General features: G+C 40.2%; 1 pseudogene; it reads left to right on the top strand.

Annotated features, from left to right (window-relative positions):
* The first annotated feature begins 9,581 nt into the window (after positions 1-9,581).
* Positions 9,582-10,710, top strand: LOC101610051 (annotated as a pseudogene).
* Positions 10,711-10,774: the final 64 nt, after the last annotated feature.

The following is a 10,774-nucleotide window of genomic DNA, read 5'->3' as shown; positions in this document are numbered from 1 at the left end:
GCCCAGGAAGCAGATTCAGCCCTTCCTTGACCAACCATCTCACCCATCACTGAGTCTAGAACTGTACTTGGTGCTGGTGACTGAATAAATGTCTCAGTGCAGTTTGAAGGCTGCTTTGTTGTTTGCTCATTGAGGTCCATTCTCAGTGTCTGACTTTGTGCTAGGCAAGCCAATAGCTCAAATCTGCTGTCTTCTGATTCCCCCTCCTCTTCCCTTCCACATATCCCCAAAGCCAACCCCAAATTGATACCCAGATTATTACCCATTCTAATCTCTCCAGCACCTGCTCTTTGACAGGGTTGAAACCAAGCCACAGCAAAAGAAAGTTCTGAGTGTTCTCATCCTGGAGCTGAGGGTAAACTTCCCTCTTTATGTGTTACATAGCAGCGAGGAAGGGTAAATACTATGAGTCCTGGGGGCCAGGCAGCATAGCTAAGGTCCTGGGCAAGACATCTCTTTCTCACACCTTTAGGGCTAATTAGCCCTTATTCATAGCCCTTCATTATCATCTGGCATTAGTTTCTTTCCTGTTTCTCTGAAAACAGGACTAGGCATGGCTTCCAACCTCCTGGCTTCCCCTTCGCCATCCCTACTCAGAATTATGCATTTACCAATGTCCATCTTCTCTACACCATGCTGCTCTGAAAGGCCCTTTCCTGTGATCCCCATAACAAAGACACCCAAAGCACCATATGGTTTCATCATGGCCACACCATTCTGATTCTCGCCCAACTCACAAGGACCAGACCAGTGCGGTAGCACCATGGAGGGCCCAGGGAGGAGAGGGCTAGAGTGTCTGTCTCCAGAACTTCTCACCCATCTCTCATTTGGGCAGGCCTACTATAGCTCTTCACATTCACTCAGTGCCCTCCCATGTACGCAGCATCTGCTGGCAACCAGGTCACTCAGCAGCATAAGCCCCTTCAAGAACTTCTTTCTTGATTACTGCTGCTCTCTATTCTAAGATTCCCTGCTTTTTATGCATTTAAAAGGGCAGAAGAACTAGAAAACATGGCTTTTTATCAATCAGAAAATTCTCATTGAGCTCTGACTGAGCATCATGCCTTGGTGAACACAGTAGCCCACCCAAGAGCAGCCGACAATGTTGAAGAGTTTCCAACTTGTTTGACTCCCTCTCATCCTCCAGGTTGCCCCATAAACACCTAGATCTTTGTGAGAAATTCATGGGAACAAACTACTCACATCTTAATTTTATTTGTACTTACAGTTTGTGTGAATATTGATGCAACTCTAGCTCAGAAGTGTATGAGGTTTGGAAATGACTTTAGCTAATTAGCTTCTAGTGTGAAGTTGCTAAATGATTCCCCAAAGCATCTGTGCTACCTAGGAGAACAGCATGGACGGAACAAGAATGTAACTAGTACATCCTTATTTTACTTATTTATTTTAAAAGAAGGAGATATGGCTACTGTCGTACAGGTTCAAATTGTACGAAACACACATGTCCAAATTGAACTGATCAGAAACAACCCTTTTCATTGCTGCAACTTCTGCCTATGCAGAATTAAATGTAAATAAGGGACCCTTGAAAAATGGGGAAGTGGAAAAATTGGACAAATGGATAGATGCCTTTAATATTTAGGCCATGCCTCCCAGCTGTTCTTGTTATTCTTGGTACGGGAGTTGCCCCTATTTTGACCCTGCTCCTCTCCTTTCCAAACTGATATTCATGATGTCCAAGATCTAGGTCACTGGTCATAGTTTTTAAGTTATAGCTTTTCTAAGTCATAGTTTCTAAGACTGGGGTTCTCATTATTAAGAAGCTATTGGTTTGGAGCCCACAGACAAAATGCTTGACTTTTCCTTAAGTAAATATCCTTAAGTTAGGCTCATATTATCAAATACTCCCAGTACCCCTGGTTTTAAAGTCTGGTCACATGGGGCTGCTTAGTAGTTGAACATAACTTGTAGCTCTAGATTAATGCTTTCCTGCCAGAATATACATAGTGATATATTCTTTTGTGAAATGGAGTAAAATCTCCCTTTGGAATGATGTCACTCACAAAAACATGCTCTCACAAAGGAAGTATAGAGGATGTCACACAGCTTCTAACTGGCAGCTGCAAAAATCCTGCATTTGAGACATACTAAGAACCTGGCTCTTTCACTGGAAACAAAAATAAAAGGAAACTACAGAAGAAATGCAAAAAATATTTAAAAATTTTTTTAAATGTTACACAGTTACTGTGATAGTTTATATTGGTTTCCAAGTAATTAAGACCTAGAATCACCTAGGAAACCACCTACCTTCTAAGTATTCCTTGATTAGGTAAATGGGGGCAGTACCATTCTATGGGCATGGGTTGGGGTCCCAGACTATAAAAAGGAGAGGGCTGGCTATGCATCAGCATTCATTGCACTCTGCTTTCTTACTGTGGAATGAATGTGACCAGCTGCCTCAAGATCCCGTTGCCATGCCTTCTCTACAGTGATGGGCTATAACTTCAAAATGTTAGCTAAACTAAGCCCTCCTCCCTTGAGTTGCTTCTTGTCAGGCATTTGGTCACAGAAACAAGAAAATAACATATGAATTCAATCTAGATGATATATTTATTTTGAGGAAATGATTCTTTGGTTTAAAGCAACTTTAAAAAATGTTGTTGGCCTCTGATAGATGAGATAGAAATAAATTTCAAGGTAAGGGTAGTCACTGATCCAATTAAAAGCATCTCTGTGATAGAACAGAACCTAGTCTGAGCCCAAGAACACTGATCACCAAACCAGAATAGCCTTAAATATTATATAACTACCAGCCCATGATGACATCGTGGGATCGCCGCACAAGAGATGAGTTCCTACTCAGACATCTCCTTGGACAGAAATCTCCCACAGCTACTAGGTGAAATTTATTCAAAGCACCTTCCTTTCCTGAGTGAAATCTGCCCACAGGCACAACCATGTGGACTCAAAGGGAGAGTGAGTGCCTTAAACAAACTGATCCTTCAAATCTCTCACTCATGGAAGTATCCACCAGTCCTCACCATTTGAAAAAAAAAATATCTTGGCTGAAGAGATTGCTCAGTGGTTAAGGAACTTGCCTGCAAAGCTTAAGGCTTAGGTTCAACTCCAAATACCCATATAAAGCAAAATGCACAAAGGGGTGCATGCATCTGGATTTTTTTTTTGCAGTGACTAGAGGCCCTGGTGTGCCCATATTCTATCACTCCCTCCCCCGCTCTCTCTCTCCTTACAAGTAAATATATAAAATTAATTTAAAAAATAATATCCCTCTCTTGCTTAAGTTATTTGTAATGACATTACTTACTCTAGGAAATGAAATACTTCAACCCACCAAGACCCAACATCCATCAGTTCCTCTTGGCCATGCCAAGAGTCACTTCCAGAACAGTCAGAGACAAAAAAAAGAGCTGTAAGATGCTACTAGAGTATATAGACTAGATCCAAAAAAATGTAAGGTTTTCCTGGAATACATATTGGCATGATTCTTGTTTACCACCCTAAAACTGTACATCTACCAATAGTAATTTCTGTGGATTTAGCAAAACTACAGGGTTTCTTTTCTGTATTTGCATTCAACACAACTCTGATTTTGACCAAAAAACATATCTTTCCATGACAGAAGTATAGACATGGGTTCATTTGTAGTTGGCCTAACCAAATTGTGAGGATAGCCTACTTAAAAAAAAAAAAAACTGACATCTGAAAGACAACTATCTCCAAGATTGGGCTATTGTCCTATAGGATATAGGTTATGCCTTAATCCAGCAATAAAGAAATGATGTTTACCCCCACAGTTAAATTATAATTTATTTTTTATTTTTTCATCTTTATTCATTTCTTTGCAAAGAGAAAGAGAGAGAGATTGGACACACTAGGGCCTCTAACCACTGCAAACATACTCCAGATGCATGTGTCACTGTGCATCTGGCTTTATGTGGGTGCTGGTGAATCAAACTAAGGTCATTAGGCTTTGCAGAAAAGCACTTTAACTGCTGCACCATCTCTCCAGCCCTCGATTATAATTTCTCAACAAAAGAGGTGTTGGGAGGATTTGCCTTTCTGGTAACAACTCTCACTGGAGAATTTTTGCTTCTAAGTCAGTTATGATAGTGCACACTTGTAATAACAGGTGATAAGCTGAGACAAGAGAATCAAAGTTCATAGCCAGCCTGGGCTACATAATATGTTCCAGCCCTTCCTGGGCTATATAGCAAAACTATGTCCAGAAAAAAAAATTCTGTATACACAATCTTAGGTTTTCTGGTCTAGAAGTCATAATTCCTAAGAAAGGAATCAAGCATCAGACAAATGGGTTACCATAGCAACTAGGTGATCAATCCTGGCACCCAGGGGAAAATAAGAATTGCTTCTCAGTATTTTAATGACATTAGTAAAAGTCAATGAAAGGTTATTCTAGCTCATTAAAGGTAAGATTTTTAGTAATAGAGTTTTGAGTCATTGTACTCGATAAAGAATCCTAATCAAAATCTAAGAGGCTATAAATAAGTTATATGGGAACCTACGTTTTTAGACAATGGAACATTCAGGATCCATAGATTGTTACTAGAAAATTTTCAGTGCCAGGGATGGGATACCTTCCAGTGGGTTGTTGGCCAGGGAGATCCATGATGGCCCTAAAACATTACAGACAATTGTCGAGACCCTTGGCTCCCCACCAGGAATAGATGGTAAGACCTATTGCTGAAGACTCCACATACTTGGGCTGCAAGGTCACTGAGAAATCCTGCTGGAGCTGAGGTGAAAACCTCCTTCATGTAGACCAGCTGACAGAAAGCTAGAAAAAGCTACACTGCATGCAGTTCAATGAGAGAGAGAGAAATCACCAGTGAAGATATTCAACAGTTGGCACTGCAAGCCTTATATTTGCAGCCAGGCCACTGTGCTGTGATGATCAAGACGAGAGCTAGGCATTTGTGGCTTTTACTACCTTCAAGAGAAGAAGTAGAAAGTTGGCATTATGACACAGCACATCCTGCTTCCCTACATAATTTTTGTATAACATAAATAACTGCTATGTTAGCTAGAGTAGAGAAGGAAATTAATAAATATAGTTTCACTGATTCTCTCTGTAATATTTTTCCAAGTAACAGGATTTATACTTTTAAAAATAGTTAATTTTTCTATCATCACCACTTTATTTTAAAAGTTCTTTAATTGGATATATCTACGGGATACAAAATGATGTTATGATATATGCATACAATGTAGAATGATTAAATCAAGCTAGTTAACATATCTGTCCACTCAAATACTTATCACTTTTATATTAAGAACATTTCAACTATATTATCTTAACATCTTTGAAATGTATGTTATTAAGTAGAGTCACCATGCTGAGCAATAGAGCTCAAAAAATTATTCCTCCTATCTAACTGAAATTATATATTCTGTTGATCAACATTTACTAATTTTCATAACTCCTCCAGCCTCTTGTAGCCACTATTTTACTCCCCACTTCTACGTGTTCAATTCAAGATATAAGTGAAATTATGCAATGTTTTGCCTCCTGAGCCTGGTTTCTTTGGCTTAGCATCATGTCTACCAGGTTCACCCATGCTATTACAAATGATGGAATGGCTGGATAGTAATATATTGTATTATATTATTACATATATATATAATTGTACATATAAAATTGTATTATATTATATTATATTCTCTAGCCATTCATTTATTGATACAGATTGATACTTAGTTGCCATGAATAGTGCCACAATAAACATGAAAAGGTTTTTATTTTTTCAATATACTAACTTCGAATCTTTTGGCTGTATCCTGAGAGGTGGGTTATGACATGTTCAAGGAGTCTTCATTCAGTTTTCCACAACAACATACTAACTTAAATCCATGTCAAGAGTATATGAGATTATTCTCTGCATCTTCACCAGAATTTACTTTTAGTGTTGTTAAAAGATTTATTTTATAGACTGAAGAGGTGGAACAGCAGTTAAGCATGCTTTCTGCATAAGCATGAGGACCAGAGGGAGCTTGACACAGCTGGAGCTTGAATTTCCAAATCCCACATAAACAACAGGACATGGGCATGCATGCCTGTAATCCCACTCCTATTAGGGTGCAAAGACTAGAGAATTTATGGGGTTCATGAACAGCAAACTCTGGAAACAGAAAGAGACTCCGCTGTAAGGAAAACAAGCAGGTAAGCAATGGAGGGGGAAACCAGATTTTCTCCTTTGGTCCCCATAGGCAAGTACATATGCTGTGGCAGGGGAGCATATAAGGCACCACATGAGCACATACATGTGCATACACTACTGAGGACATGCAACACCTACCAAACCAGACATCTAGATGCTCCTAAGTGCCCTCACTGAAGTAGGCTTAAAATGCTCCTGGCATGGCTCAGGGAATTTTGTGGAATAAGGGGCTGAAAGATTGTTCGAGCCACAAGTTGGGACATTTTGCACAGAGATATTGCCTCTTCCCCATAACTTACTGCTGGCCCCATAATGCATGGCCCACAATCCCATAAGGTTGACCACCATCCCCAAAGAAGAAGGCCTCTTCACAAAAGAGACAGGGAAGAGGGAAAGGATAGTACCAAAATCTTATGTTTACATACAAAATATGTCCATATATAATAATAAAATTATATATATATACATATACATATATATACATACATATGTGTGTATATATACACACATATATATATATACTTATACATACATATATGTATATATACACACATAGATATACATATATATAGAGAGAAAGAACATAAAGTATTTGTCTTCCTGTATCTTTCTTATTTCACTGAACAAAATATCCTCTAGACCTATCCCATCTATTTTGTTGCAAATGTTAGAATTTCCTTCTTTTCTATGAATAATATGTATCTATTTGTGACATATCTGTATATCATGCTTTCTTTATTCATTTATTTGTTCATAAGCATGTAGGTTGATTCTATATGTCAGCTATTGTGAACAGTGCTGCAATAAACATGAACATGCAAGTATTTCTTTGGTATGATGATTTCATTTTTTTTAAATGAATCCAGAAGTAGAAAGCTGGATCATTTGAACAATATATTTTTAGTTTTCAGGCACCTCTGTGCTGTTCTTTAACAGCCACACTAAATTGCATCCAACCAACAGTTCGTGTTCCTCTTTTTCCACGTTCTCATTATGATATGTTACTATTTTTGGAAAATACATTCTAAGGCTGAAGAGATGGCTTGGTATTTGCTTGTAAAGCCCAATAGCCTGGGTTTAATTCCCCAGTACCCATGTAGAATGGCATATGCATCTAGATTCAATTGCAGTGGCAAGAGCCCCTGGTGCCTCTGTGTGTGTGTGTGTCTTTGCAAATAAATTCATATATATATATATATATATATATATATATATATATATATATATATATATATATTCTTTTTTATATTTTTTTATTAATTAGTTTTGTACTCAGCAAATACAGTCAATTTGGAACCATTTCTAGGCTCATCCATGTCCTATACCCTCCCCCTGGCACCTCCTTATTGAGGTAAATGAGTCATGCATTCTGGAGTTAGCCCATAGCTATGGGTAGGATAAATGTCTCTGCATATCATGATCCAACATGTGACTCTGACATTCTTTCCACAAAATTTCCCTGAGCCATGTTGGGTTCATTTTTGGTCTGCTTCAGTGATGAGGTGTTGGGGGCCTCTGGGTCTCTGGATATCTGATTTGGTAGGAGTTGATTTTTCTCTGTGTTGATCTCCTTCACCCTTGTGCTGGTACCCAGTACACCAAGAAAACAGCACCCTTGCTTGTTTCACCAATTGTTCTTAGTTTCAGCTGGGGCCCTTTTGAGGTATGATGGAGTGGCTCTCTCCTTAGGATCTGTATCTATCTGAAAAAGAGAAGCAAATTCTCTAACAGATAGTAAAGTTAGCGCCCAACAAATGAGATAACCCTTACATTTTTATAGAGAATTTAATAGGTGTAGGCCCTCTTGTAGCCCACAATTGGTGGTAGCTTGATAATGGAGAGCGGGCTTATGTTTGAATATCAGCAATTTTATGGATCACAGCAGCTGTATAATCATTCATTTCCATAATCAGCATGTGAGGGAGTTGCTCCCAATCTTTGTCAACACTCATATGGTCAATATAGTCACACAAGAGCATAGTTCTTTGCAAAAACTTACATACATAAATGTCCCACTTTGTTTAGAACAGAACAATCCTGGAATAACATGCCTGTCAATATTTAACTCAATAAAAATATAACATATGGCCAGGCATGGTGGTGCATGCCTTTAATCCCAGCACTAAGAAGGCAGAGGTAGGATGATCGCCATGAGTTTGAGGCCACACTGAGACTCTATAGTGAATTCCAGCTCAGCCTGGGCTAGATTGAGACCCTACCTTGAAAAAAAAAAAACAAATATATATATATATATGATGTGTAACTAAGCTCCTAAGAGATAAATGAGAATGAACTGTTCAATTCATAACTGTAGCAGACAGATTCAGGTTTGCTGAGATAAACTTCCAGACCAGGTCCAGTTATGGAGGAAGGGATATTTATTGAAGCTTACAGATCCAGGGGAAGTTCCATAATGGCAGAACATGCTAGCCTGCCTTCACAGGCCCAAGCAGACAAGAGAGAAAAGCACAAGTCAAAAGCCAAAAGCCATAGCACACTTCAGGAACTCCTCCTGCTGGGCACACTTTGCATATCTTTAGGTTGAAATCTGAAACCCACCACAGCACCTAAAGATCCACCCAGTGACATTGCCTCCAGCCATGTGGCTGCAGATGCAAACTACAAACAAATAAACAACTGAATATATTGGGGGGCATGTATTCTATTCAAACCACCACAATAACAAAAACCTTTTATCATTTCATTACTATAAGAATGATAGAGGGGTAGCTATTGGGGTTATTAATTACATATTCTGAAGGAATAAAAGTATAGAACAGAAGAAGAAAGGAAGGGAGGGAGGGAAGGGAAGGGAAAGCAAACTACCCTAGGAAGGGCAAGTTAGATAAAGAGGCCTAGCTTCTATAATCAAAGCACAGCCCACTGATCTTCTACTTCAACATCATGCTTGACCCTTGATTTGCACATCTTCTCCAAGCTCTTCCCCACCGCTGCCCCTGGAGTTGGCCTCAGACTCCTGATCTTCCTGCCTCTACCCTTGAGCACTGGCATTACAAGCATGTGCCCATCTAAACTTTGTCATTCTCATACCACCCAGGAAAGAAAGGTAGGACCCACGTGATCTCAGATTGGGCATCCTTATCCCCTTTACTTTTTTTTTTTTTTTCTTTTTTTGTTGTGCTTGGGCTCCAAGTTCTCTCTGGTCATTTTTCAGTCACAGGAAGGTCCAACAGCGTCACCGGTCTCCTGGGGCTCACAATCCCTCCAGCACTATTCATCCAGCCCCCATCCAGAGGCTAACTGGGAGCTATTGTTTCATGCAGACAAGACAGTTTCTGGCACCTGCTTTGAATCCTGCTCTGACAAACAAGATCCAACATTTTCTTCAGCCCGTGTTAAGAAACCAGTAGCAACTCAGTGAAGTCTCAGGGGGAAACAAGGTCAGAGAACTTTAGAGGAAAGATGTCCCAGGACCACTGCTTGCTCCAAACTCAAATCGTGTTTGTCGGCAGCGTGAGCCAAGGCGTGGTGAGCAGCGGCCACTGTGTCCTGCCCTGTGAGAGCTACCACAGAAGCTACTGCGGCAGTTCATGTGCCTGTCCCTATGCACAGCCTGCTCCTTGAGCAAGCCCACAGGAAAAGAATAAAAAAGCATCGTGTGCACCATGAGCCTCAAATCAGTGACAAGGTTCACGATGTTGCTCAGTTTTGATTATTTCTGCTTGGGCGCTGAAGAAGCAAAGAGCTGACACTGGAACAAAGCAAGGAAAGGCTTGGAAAGATTGTAAGTAAAACAGATGGTGACAAGGAAGAGTTTGTCACTGTGGATAAACTCAAAGACTGGATTAAGTTTGCACAAAAGCGCTGGATTTATGAGGATGTAGAGCCACAGTGGAAGGGCATGACCTCAGTGAGGTAAGCCTCCTTTCCTGAGAGGAGTATAAAAATGCCACCTATGGCTACGCTTTAGATGATCCAGACCTGGATGATGGATTTAATTACAAACATGTTGGTTAGAGATGAGCGGAGGTTTAAGATGGCAGACAAGGATGGAGACCTAATTGCCACAAAGGAGGAGTTTACAGCTTTTCTGCAGCCTGCGGAATATGACTACATGAAAGGCACAGTAGTGCAGGAAACAATGAAGGCTATAGGTAAGAATGCTGACGGCTCCTCTGGTCTAGAAGAGTATCCTGGTGACATGTACAGCCACGACAGAAACGCTGATGAACCAGAGTGGGTGAGAACAGCCTGTGGCGCTTCCAGACAAGAACCGGGATGGGAAGATGGACAAGAGGAGATCCTCTACTCAGCCTATTCCTGTGCAGAGGCAGAAGCCAGGGACCTCGTCTATGAATCAGACCAAAGCAAGGATGGCAAGCTTACCAAGGAAGAGATCATTGTCAGGTATGATTTGTTTGTGGGAAGCCAGTCCACAGATTTTCGGGAGGTCTTAGTATGACATGATGAGTTCTTAGCCACAGACAAAGTAACCCATATTTCTTCAAAAGCAATTTATTTTTACAGCTTCTGGTTTCACACGAAACTCTTTGCACTACTGAGACTGTTATTACAAACTTTTAAGATGTGAAAGGGCACAATGAAAACCATCCTGTCCCATCCTCCTCTCTGGGGGACTAGAAGGAAACCACTGA

The sequence above is a fragment of the Jaculus jaculus genome, chromosome 7 (genome assembly GCF_020740685.1).
Source record: "Jaculus jaculus isolate mJacJac1 chromosome 7, mJacJac1.mat.Y.cur, whole genome shotgun sequence".
NCBI classification, from domain to species: Eukaryota; Metazoa; Chordata; class Mammalia; order Rodentia; family Dipodidae; genus Jaculus; species Jaculus jaculus.
This window is presented reverse-complemented; position numbering and strand designations above follow the sequence as displayed.